The sequence below is a fragment of the Capsicum annuum genome, chromosome 3 (genome assembly GCF_002878395.1).
Source record: "Capsicum annuum cultivar UCD-10X-F1 chromosome 3, UCD10Xv1.1, whole genome shotgun sequence".
Lineage (NCBI taxonomy): Eukaryota > Viridiplantae > Streptophyta > Magnoliopsida > Solanales > Solanaceae > Capsicum > Capsicum annuum.
In genome coordinates this window covers 43,607,879-43,619,897 of record NC_061113.1, presented here as the reverse complement: position 1 = coordinate 43,619,897, position 12,019 = coordinate 43,607,879, and the positions used below count along the sequence as shown (strand labels likewise).

The 12,019-nt window shown below is 32.1% G+C and overlaps 1 long non-coding RNA gene and 1 pseudogene across 1 annotated transcript; one reads left to right on the top strand and one right to left on the bottom strand.

Moving 5' to 3' along the window:
• The first annotated feature begins 616 nt into the window (after positions 1-616).
• LOC107865442 lies at positions 617-6,633 on the top strand (annotated as a pseudogene).
• On the bottom strand, positions 6,184-9,431 carry LOC107863877. The gene is made up of 4 exons (XR_001672475.2): positions 9,199-9,431; positions 8,713-8,829; positions 7,478-7,541; positions 6,184-6,787 (listed from the first exon to the last, which is right to left on the bottom strand). It is a non-coding gene; the product is annotated as an uncharacterized LOC107863877 (long non-coding RNA).
• Between the last annotated feature and the right edge of the window lie 2,588 nt (positions 9,432-12,019).

Sequence of the window (12,019 nt, the reverse complement as noted above, 5' to 3'; positions counted from 1 at the left end):
TATGATTTATAATGAAATTTTTTGGGACTTTAAGACACAAGTGAATGTGGTATTAACGTCGTGTATTGTACATAATCAAATAGTTGATTTGGAGCAAAATGATATGATAATACAAGAAGTAGATGTTGAAGCAGTAATTCAACCTCAAAATGCTCAAATTACTCAAAATTCTCAAGAAAGTCAAAGCTATCAAACACAAAGAGAAAGGCGTAAAGAAGCTAGACAATGGTCATCAAAAAGAGATGCAATTTCTCATGCCATATTTGTAAATTATGATAGGCGAAGGAATGAGGGACTTTAGTGTTTTAAGAAACTTTGATAGCTAAATAGACAATGCTGCTTCATTTTGCTTTTGATATTTTCTTATTTCTTCGTATTGTTGTAGTAATTGGCCAGATCCTGTATGAAAGAAATACTTCTATGGCTTATTATTATTATTTTATTAGCTTTGAGTGTTCTTTTTACTACTATTTTTATTTGGTATATGTAGAGTTCACAGGTTTCTGCTAATTTGTATTTGTGTTCTGTTGAGTATGAATTGTTCACGTAGTTTCTTGACTTGTAACAGTAAATCATGGGGAAAAAATTTGAGAAGTAGTTTAGGTGGTCAAAATAAATGGAATATTTGATGTTGGAGATTTTAGCTGATGAAGTAAAGCAAGGGGATAAATCGACGAATCAGTTTAAGTCCAGCTCGTTTAATCATGTTTCGAATTCCATTAACGAACAATTATGAATAGATTGTTCTTCTAAGCATGTGGAGAATTATCTTAAAACAATAATAAACACTTGGAGTACAATCCAAACTCTACTAAACAAAAGTGGTCTTGGATGGGATGACAGCTTGAAGATGATTACGGCCAGTCCCGAAGTCTATGCGGTCCATATTCAGGTAAGCAATAGTTTTAGACCCTGATCTTCTCCTGTTTCTTACATTTGGGGGTCTTACCTGTGAGTCCCCCCTTTGGATGGTTGATTGATGCCTGTTGTAGTAATAAATTGGTTATTTATGCTGAAGATTTAACAATTATTCTTCAGATCATCTACGGATCAATACTGAGCTAAGACATGTGGCTATTTTAATTAGTAACGCTACGATATATGGAAAAAATCAGAGAATTAGGATAGTAGATTAGTAGGTAGTCAAGTGTTTTGCTTTTCCATTCCCAGATTATTAGTCTTCTTCTTGTATTTTTCGTATTCTTAGATTTTTAATTCTTTTGGTTGTTCCGTTAGACTTAATTATTGTATTTTCTTCTTGGTTCTTCCTGTGTGTTGTTGTTAACGCCCTTTTCATCTGTTTTGAGTTGCGGGTCTATCGGAAACAACCTCTCTTCCTTTTTAAGGAAGGGATAAGGTTTGCGTACGCACTTTCCTTCTGAGACCCTACTTGTACGATTACATTGGGTACGTTATTGTTGTTGCCTTTCAGCATTCAAAACATATGGTCTCCAGCGATGGTGTGTCTCAGCGATATGTGTCGAACTTATTTGATCTAAAGCTAGTGAAAATTAATTATAGTATATTTTGATATCACCGACTTGCATATCAATTTATGATTTCTTAAGAGACATGATAATATCATGATTTTCAATGATAGAGCAGCTATGAGAGAATGGAGGTTAGCTTCTTGTATTATCTTCAGAATCGTAAATATGTAAAAGGATATCACATTCAGGTGTTATCAAAATAAAAGATCCACCTTTAAGCCGCAACCATGCATGTATCATTTCATGAGCCAGAATTGAACCAGTCAATAACCTGAAAAAGTCTTGAGTTATGAGTAAATTTGTCTTCGGATAGAGTGAGTTATGGGTAAATTTCCCATCTAATAATTTTGCACTATGTTTATGACCTATTTGCTTTGTTGCTTGCCATTAGTAGGTTGAGTTTAGGCCTTTGAGATTTTTCGCTCACTCTTGAATCCTTCTAATGTTTCTGCGTTGATGGATTTAAGGTTAGTTTTTTTTTTAAAATCTGGTTTGAGATGTTGACCAATGATGTATTGAATTTTTAGGTTGGCAACGCATATGGTGTGAGGCTATATCAGTTTTTCAACCTTATCTTTTGTACGAAGATGAAAATACATTAACCCTATATGTGATTCTTTTTTTGAAAGCAGGAGAAAGTTTAAAATTTTGGTGCTGGGAAGTGAAAAATGTCATAACACATACTGCATTCATACTCTTAACGCAAGTTTATACTTGGAGATGCTTCAAAAGTTCAAATTATCTTCTAGAATTTGCTCCAATTGTACTTGTTATCTTTTGTGCTGGGAATATGTTGGAATTCTAGTTGTTTCCTATTTAGGTACAAAAGATGAAACTCATTTGGGGTCCTCGAGCATTTATGAAGAAGTGCAATGCTATATATTCTTCTAAACAAGTAGATAAATGAAGTTTGTGTTTGCAACTAGCCTATCCAGAACTATAGAATCTTGCTGACTTCTATTCATTTTTTTTCTCGAAATGGCTTTTGTCTTGATGATATATTCTGCTGCAGGACTACTCTATCTAATCAACAAGAGGTGAAATGTAGCACACAAGGGAGCGTTTATAGTGGAGATGTAAACTAGAAAATTGTAATGGTCGATTGATGATCATGAAAATTAAAAACTACTATGTTATTTGCCTCTTCTTCAGTACAAACAAAATATGTTGATTTCTATATATTTTATCCTTTGAATATGTCTTGTCTTTTTATGAATTTTGTCCTTTGACTGTGCCTTGTCTAGATTAATTTATATTGAGCATTATTCTATTTTGAGCCGGGGGTCTTTCAGAAACCTCTCTATCTCATTTCTAATCTTTGTATTGTAGGCACATCCCAATCATGACAAGTTCATCAACAAAAAAATTAAAATATTTGACGAAATGTTTTTTTTGTGTGGAAATGATCGGGTTAGGGGAGATTGTGCTAAATCATTCGAAGATATAGATTTTGATAGTTTTTCTGAGAAAGATAATGATAATGACCTTGAAGGACCATCCATCGAAAAGGATGTGCAAGCTACCGAAGCTTCTCAAATCAAGGCAAGTCACAAAAGAAAACGTTGTTTTGAGATGCAAGATGTCGTTGGTGATATATCAATAAAGTTTAGACTAGTGACAACGACAATCGGTAGAATGGTTGATAGTCGTCTAGATGTGACAAAGTTGTATGAAGAAGTTATGGCAATGGAAGGTTATAATGAATAGTTTCTCGGTGATGCTTTTGATTATTTGTTACAAAGCGACCCTCTAGCTAAGACATTCATGGTCAAAAATCAAAATCTTCGTAAGGTGTGGTTGGAACTATTCAAGCAACAACAATAGTGACACCTATTGGTTGGTTTAGCTTCATAGGAATTGGAAGCAACTATTATTTGCACGCTTTTGTTTTTGATAATGTATTGTGTATTTACTTCTAAACTTCTCTCCATTTTTTTGTTTTTGATAATGTATCGTGTATTTGCTTCCAAACTTCTCTCTTTTGTGCATTTGTGGGAATTGATTAGGAAGTTTGAATTATGTAAGTAATAGTTGCTTAAATTTTAGCTTCTTGTAATATTTTGATACTCGATATTGATATTATTTGCTATGCTTAAATTAATTCCGACAGAATGTTGAGTTATTTGATATACTAGTTAATTGTTCAGTAGTGTTTTTCAAAAAGTATTTTTTCCTCTCACCAATCAAACAACTAAAAACATTTTTAAGAAAAATATTTTCTATTCACCATCAAATATCATAAAATATTTATCAAAAAATATTTTTCACCCACCAATCAAATATAAAAAAATAAGTAAAAATCCAACTTATTTTCCATGAAAACATTTTCATCATACCAAACACACCCCCTTCCTTCTCATTTTCAAGTTTGAATTGATTGAAGAAAAGGTTTAAAGAAGCAGAACACAGCTGAGACTAACAACAATTTCAGAGAATTTCACAAGGGTAAGTACCACTTTATTATTCTCTTACCAAATTGGTTTTCAACTTACAGGTATTTCTCTCTTCTTCTCCCATCTTGCTCTTATATCTAAATTGAGAGAATTGTTGCAGTATCTCTTCTTACATAGAAAGTTTCATGCTTTTCCTTTACCTCGTTTTATTTTGATTTATATTTTCCTGCAGATCTGAATCTCTGCAACTTCAATTTTATTTGGGTTATTTTATATTTTTGATTTGTCCACCTTCAAATTTGATTTGTTTTTCTTATATTGTTGAACTCCGATCGCGCACTTAATCTTCCTGGAAGAAAGTTTTTTCCATCTCCATCTTCGAAAGTCATGTAAAGATCTGGTTTTTTATTTATTTTCAACAAAAAAGATTAACTTCATTATATGTAAAGAAATAAGTAAAAGCTTACTGTTACTCTTAATTACATCAACTTTCCAGGTTTGTTAATTTTGTGCTTCACTGTTTCTCTTTCTCAGCTTGTCACTCTCCGTTTTGAAATTATTTTAACTTGTATTGTGAAATTAAGTCGAACTTTATTTTGGACTGCTCTATATATGTCTGTCGTGGTAGCATCTACTCATTAGTTTGCCTTTTTACTGCAGGTATGTGTCTCTTCAAAATAGTTTTACTGTTGTTTCTCTTTTTCATGATTATGTGCTTAGTCCCACGCCGACTATGGAAAGTGAGTTTGGATTCTTTATATAGTCTTGAAAAAGAGGTAACTTTTAGAGGTTGAGTTAGATAATGTTCAATGCTTTATCATCACATCAAAATCGTTCATCCCAAATATTGTTTCATATACTGTTGCGCCGCAGTCTCAGTATTGTTCTTTCTTCTTTAATCCCCTTCCAAGGGTTCCTATCAAATTAGTGACTTGAATCATCTTACAATCGGGTGAATGGTGCTTACCACCTATGCGGCCCCATCTTAATATTTTTCATGTTTCAAAAGAAAAAAATAATATTATATTACCTTTGTAAAAAAAAAAAGAACAAAATAACATTTGCATTCAAACATGAGACACCTAAGTGTGAACAGAAAAGAAAACAGAGAAAAGAGGTCACATATTTATCTCCAATTACCTTGCTTCTAGGGCAATTTCAGCATTACTATTTGTTGAACTAATCCCAACTTCTTTTTATAGACTACATATTAGTAATAATATAAATACGCCATTATTGACTTTTATGTTAAGAGAGTATGGTATGTTGTGGATTTCTGTATAGACGCATTTTCCCTTTTGGAGAGAATTTAATAGTGGAAATTTATAAAAGATTGAAATTACTACTTGCAACCACTTGGACTTTTAAAACCATTTATTAATGAAAATTGCGATACGGTGGTGGAATAGGTAAGCGTTCTGATATCATCCATGAAGTCGTCTGATTTACAAGGCAATAGCCATTAAGGACAACATTGAGTTGAATACTTTCTTCGGTACAAAAAGTGATTAGTATGAGTACCGTAGTTGGATTTCTCATAGGGAGAACAACAGAACGCATTTTAAGTAAATAAATAGATTTAACTCTGCCTCATAATTAAAACTTTCAATTAATTTTTCTCCTCAATCGGTGAAGTAGATGCTATCATTTTTTATTGACACTACTCTTTTGTTTACTCGACTACTACATGCATTGATACCGAACACTTTTGTTGACTACTTCTTGCAAATTGTCAAGTCAGTTCTGCTGTTACTACTTAAAACGTTCACCGTCTTGTATAATCTGTTTCCTCCCGTGACCCAAATGACAAATTATTTGTTTTGATAAGAGTATCATCCAGCTTAAGGAACTAATATGTATTTTTCCTCTGCGACTTATTGAGATCTGTAAATAATAGAAGTGGTTTTTGTGGAGCGATATTTATCCAAATTGTAAGTGGGGTTGTGAGATCATTTCCTCGCACCTGACCGTGATTTTTTCTTAGTATTGAAACTCGAGATTCAAAATGCAAGTGGTTTGTTGTTTCTATATATCTCAAGACATCTCTATGTATTGAGAGTCTCTATTTTCTTATGATTGTTGTATCTCTAGCTTTCTAAAGAATAAGAAAACAAAAATAGTAGCTGAGTAGTATGCAGTTGTGCCTACCACTTTTTGGCTAAAAAAGAACAATTGATGCCTCATTTCAGCAATGCTGCGTTCTGGTTTGGTCAAAGGTAATAGGGACTTAGTAGTGCCTTAAAATCGTTTGCTCTATCACCTTATACTTTCTTGTTTTGTGTTTATGGAGTATTATTTTTGGCTGTCTCTTTGATTCGGGACAAAGTCAAGCAGATACACATGATAAGGAAAGACCCCCATTTCATAGCACTTGGCTAGAGTCGAGAATATATCAGAAACAATCATAAAATAAAGTAAGTTTGTATATTCTACAACTATTGTAAAGTTAACTTTTTGGAGCTTTTGTTTCAGATTCCCAAGTGAAGGCAGCCTGATACAACATTGTCTACTTGAACGCTATCACTATAAAATTAAACTGGAGTCTGTTGAAACTCCCTTATGCGTCCAAATAAAATTTTGAAATCGAGGCATAGTCACTGTTCCTGTTGCAAGTAGTTGCTAAAACAATACTCTTTGTCCGCTTTGCAATTCATTTATGCTCAATTTGTTTGTAAGAATATATCCTTTAAGCCTTTCATAGTTGTAAGATTATTGAGTTGAAATTTGAAAAGAAACATCAATTGCCAGAACACCTGACAAATTTATTTTTAAATGCTAAAGGAAGGATATGTAATTCATCTGCTAGCATATTAGAGCCAACTCATTCTCTAGCCTTGTAATTTTTCACTGTCCTTCCATTTCAGTCTCTTTTCTTTTCTTGTAAATATACATGTTTGGTTTCTTCTGCATTGGTTGAGCATAAATAAATGCTTTTAGATTGAAACTAAACACCACAAAGAAAGCAAAATGTAGCACATATAAATAGTTTAGGATATAGATAAGCAAGGTAAATAATGAAGTCACAACTGTAAACAAATGATTGCTAATCATTTAATATTTATGTGCATATGCATTTAGAACACAAAAATCTTACGTTGGGCCCGTGCGCACGGCCATTACTACCTAGTATAATAAGAGATAGTTGACCGGTTGAAGCAGGCAGGAGGTCGACATGTCTTCTTCATCTGCTTTAACTGTAATTTTTTTATTTTATTTTTAATTAATTATTATAAGTTATTTATATATTAGAAAATTAATAATATGTCACACCCCTAGCTCAGAATGAGCGGACAAGAACCATATAAGTATGTATTGTACAACTGACATATATTTTAGCTAAGATTAGTTACTAATTCTAAACAATTATAAAGGCCTATGTAAATGTACAATTTCGGCTCATTTAATTCAATTGATATAGACTAGTAAAACTATGACCATGTGTGACAACTTAACTGTCTACAAAGCTTCTAAGAGAAACTATAACTGTGCCAGGGAAGGTGGCCGGGACAGGGCCCTGACACACCCAAACTATAACCAAGGACATGATTAAATAGTACTAGACATTTATTAGCTCCAAGTAAGAGAGGAGCTCACCGACTGCTTTGCTGAATACGGACAAGTGCCTAGTATAGAAATCTGCTCATCGATGTATCTGATCCTGTATTTACAGAAATGCAGTACCCTCGAATGTAGGGACGTTAGTGCACATAAAATATGTACTAGTATGTAAAGCAAACAAAATAACAAGTAGACGTATAAGGATGCTTAATGAATCAAACAATAGAATGAGCAACTGCGGATGACTGAATACTGAACCTCTTATATGAAACTATAACTTATGAGAGGACGGGTGACAAATACACTATATAATACTATTACCTGTGCATTTACCTTGTTAAGTTATCACATAACCACTTATGAATAAATCGTCATTATTAAAGGCCTAATAATTTGCCTAAGTGACGTCCTGTGCCTACTTTCAATACAGATAATCATATGATGGCCCACCAAGGAAATTTTATGTCAAGTGTACCACATGTGTTACCCAAATACTCCTGACTATAATTTTATACATATAACTGTAATCGAGGTCTGATACCGGGTACATCCCTCCTTGAGGCTCATTATGAGGGTCTGCCCGCAGGCCATATGTGCCATATATTGGCTCGAGTCAGGGAAACTAGTCCAACTGATTCCAAATGCAAATGATGCCACAAGGGCAGGTATGCCACACATTCGGGCTCACTATAGTGGTTTGGTCTCAATTCTATGCACAGAATTACGTCGTGCGTGTGCTAAGCCAAACCTATGATACCCTCCCGTTGCTAACTTTTATCAAACAGTGCTTTGTAGGCCTATGCAAGTATATATTACGACAAATACTGATTAGTTATTCGAGTAATGCTTTTCATATACAATTGACTTCTTTGATAGTATCGAACTATTACAACGCTTGTACTTTATATCATCATATGACTATATCACTATGTGACCTAAAATATTAGTGCGACTATAGTATGACCATTTATTCTGATTAGTAGGATATGACGATATACTAAGTGACTTCTAAGAATTCCTAATGAGTACAAACAAGCTCTATAGATACTTGACTTGGCGGGAGTAGTACAAATGTTTTGACCTCAACAAATTGACGTAAGAAGCATGAATTTGCGTAATTTCAAATGAAAAGAATATGTGGTCAAATGATCGGCATATAGAAATCGAAAAATCTATTCACATATATCAAGTAGACTATCTCGGCTATTTTAGGAGGAATAAATAACTACAGGTCGTGCCTTTGAGGCGAAGGAGGTTTTAGCTTTACATACCTCAATTTTTGATTCCGCAATATACAACGGGCTGCCCCTTTATCTTACAATAGGAACTCTCGAGGACTTCATACATAAAGTAGATTTGCGGATTCCAAATGACTCCAAAGATTTAATCTACATAGCCACAATGTATTCACGTCATACTCGACTATGAAATTAAATAGTTGGATCACTATGCCATTTTATCGAACGCCTAGTGGACATAAAGCTCCACAACCCTCAACAATGGTGCTTAAAAAATTAACAACTCTTATCCTTAATAAAGAAAATTCTACAAACATATTTATATATGGAACAACTTACTTCACTGTCAAATAGTTCACCCGATACATAATTCCATCGATTCTATTCAATTTCAAATTTTTTCCTTTTTTTTTCACGAACCATAACTAATATAACCTACTTCAAGAGTTAATAAAACTCAAACCAAATATCTCTAATACTCATCTATAATCATATTTAAGAGCGGAATAAAGAATTTACCTTTGAGGATTTTCAATCCTAAGTTTAAACTTCAAAGTAATGCTTAAACTTCCGTAAAAGTTATCGCCACTTTTAATTGAAAAAGGATTCCATCTCGATGCAAGCTTCTACATCTAGCCAAGAATATTTCTCTACTTCACTAACTCGCCCCAAAAAAATTAAACCGCATAGTTGTTGTTGTCGCAACACAGAGAAAGAAAAAGAGATGAAGGCTGAAGCTTCTGAAAATGACCAAATCAACCCCACTAATATCTTAGTATTCATGAATATGTGGCTCTAATAATGCCACGTATTTTGTCAATACTTGGATAAAGACACACATTAAATTTGTTAAACAAAGACACACTTTGGCATCTTTATTTATTTTTTCAAAAAAAGAGTACATCAACTTATACTATTTCTTTTTTTTTTTTAAGCCACTACTTGTATTAACTTGGCTCATAATCACTTATAATCACATATTGACAATACTTGAAATACATTATAATTCTCCTTCAACTATAATTCTCCTTAAACTATATGTACCACATCACTCTCTATAGATTAGGAGTTATACTTATTCAAAAATTTCCTAAGGTGTTACATAATATTTGATAAAAAATGTAAAATAGACATTTATGACATATCTGCTTCAATTGCTTCAATCGTAATTTTACTATATCACCCCTAATTAATTATTGTGTTCCTAATTAAATATTATAAGTCATTTAAGTATTACAAAATTAATAATATCTAATTAGAAGAAAGGTAAAATAGACATTTATGACTGTTTCAGTTGCTTCAACCATAATTTTACTGTATCAGCAAAGCAGACACGAGGTTGACATATCTGCTTCAGCTGCTTCAACTGTAATTTTACTATATCATCCCTAATTAATTATTATAAGTCGTTATGTACTAAAAAATTAATAATATTTAATAAAAAATTAAAATAAACATTTATGACGTGTTTGCTTCAGCTGCTTCAATCGTAATTTTACTATATCACCCCTAATTAATTATTATATCTTTAATTAAATATTATAAATCATTTACATATTAAAAAATTAATAACATTTAATTAGAAAAAAGTAAAATAGACATTTATGACTGTTTCAGCTGCTTCAATCATAATTTTACCGTGCCATCATTAATTAATTATTATACAAGTATTTTTATAGTAATTTTGCTATGTTGCTTCTAATTAGTTATTACAAGCCACTTAAGACATGTGTGCTTCATTTCTTTTATCGTGATTTTACTATATCACTCCTAATTAATTATTGTGATCGTTTGAGTATTGAAAAATTAATAATATTTTACAAAAAAGATAAAAGAGACCAAAAATGATATGTCAACATAAAAAATTTGATTGATTATCAAAATTATATTAGTGCACATAAATTGGGATTGGACAGAGCGAGACATAAAATAACATATATGTTTTGAAAATGAAATTAAAAGTATTATAAATCACAATAATTAAGATTGTAAAAAAAATTGACTTACTGTCGAAATTTTATCTTCGCCACATAAATTGAGACAGGGAGAATATTCATATATTATTGTAAAATAATGTAAAAGACATTGTAAATCACATTATTAACAACTTAAAAAAATTTAAAAATATAAAATATTTGGCTGACTCTCGAAATTATACTAGCATCATTTAAATTAAAATAAAAAAAATAATAAATCACAATAATTAAAATATAAATTATTTTAATAATTTAAATTAAGATTAAAAATAACATATATTGGGACCGTGCTGGAACAGGCCATCGATATCTAGTCTTACAAAGATACGCAGTTAGCAGGGGCTTTGAGCTAAAAGTGACAAAAGAGTTTGAAAATGAGGTGTAGCTGATACAAGTCTTAATAATTGAGTGTAGGTAACAATTACTTTATTATGGATTAAGAAAGTTGGGGAAGTTTGAAAATAACCCACAAGTTTTATAATTTACAATTTTATCTAAATGTTAGTTAATATAATAGAAAATAGAGGGAAGAAAGGCGTGTTTCTCTCTCTTCTCATTCGTTGTTGTTTTCTCCCTCTTTATGATTATTGTTGTTCATTGTTGCTGCTGCTTTATTCATTATCTTCTGCTTCATTATCATCATTTTCTTCTTCTTCTTCTTGTCGATCATTATTGTTGTTGTTGTTGTTGTTACTGCTACTGCTGCTATCTGACCAATTTCTTAGGTCAAATTTTATTTCCTACATCATTTTCCACTTTGGCATTACTTCATAGGTGACTTTAGTAAGTAAAATTATGATTTTTATTTGAATTTGTCATCTGGGTACACAGTTACTGTTGTTTTTCCAACAATGGATAGAACCCGATCATGAATCCAACATAAGTGCCCACAATTTAAACAGATCACTCATCTGGTGCATCGGATGAGTAATCTGTTGCAAAGGAAGATTTATTTGCTAGATTTATATTTATGGTTCTATAGTGCCGTAACATGAATCGAACAGATGAGTAATCTATTGCAACAGAAGAGTTATCTGTTGCAATAGACTTATTATCTGTTGCATCAAACTTATTATTTATTGCATAAGACTGATTATCTGTTGCAACAGATGAGTAATCTATTTGGAACACTACAAATCAACCCCTGCCATATACCTAGCATATAACCAATATGTTTCAACTCTTGCTATTGCTACTGGGATTCAAAATTATTCCTTACGTTCAATCGTCGACATGGTTGTTGAGAAGATAATAGACAGAATGAAAATTAAATATGAATTAAAATGTCAAAGTTGATCAATAGACTAGTCTGTTGCAACAGACTAGTTATCTGTTGCAACAAACTTATTATCTATTGCATGAAA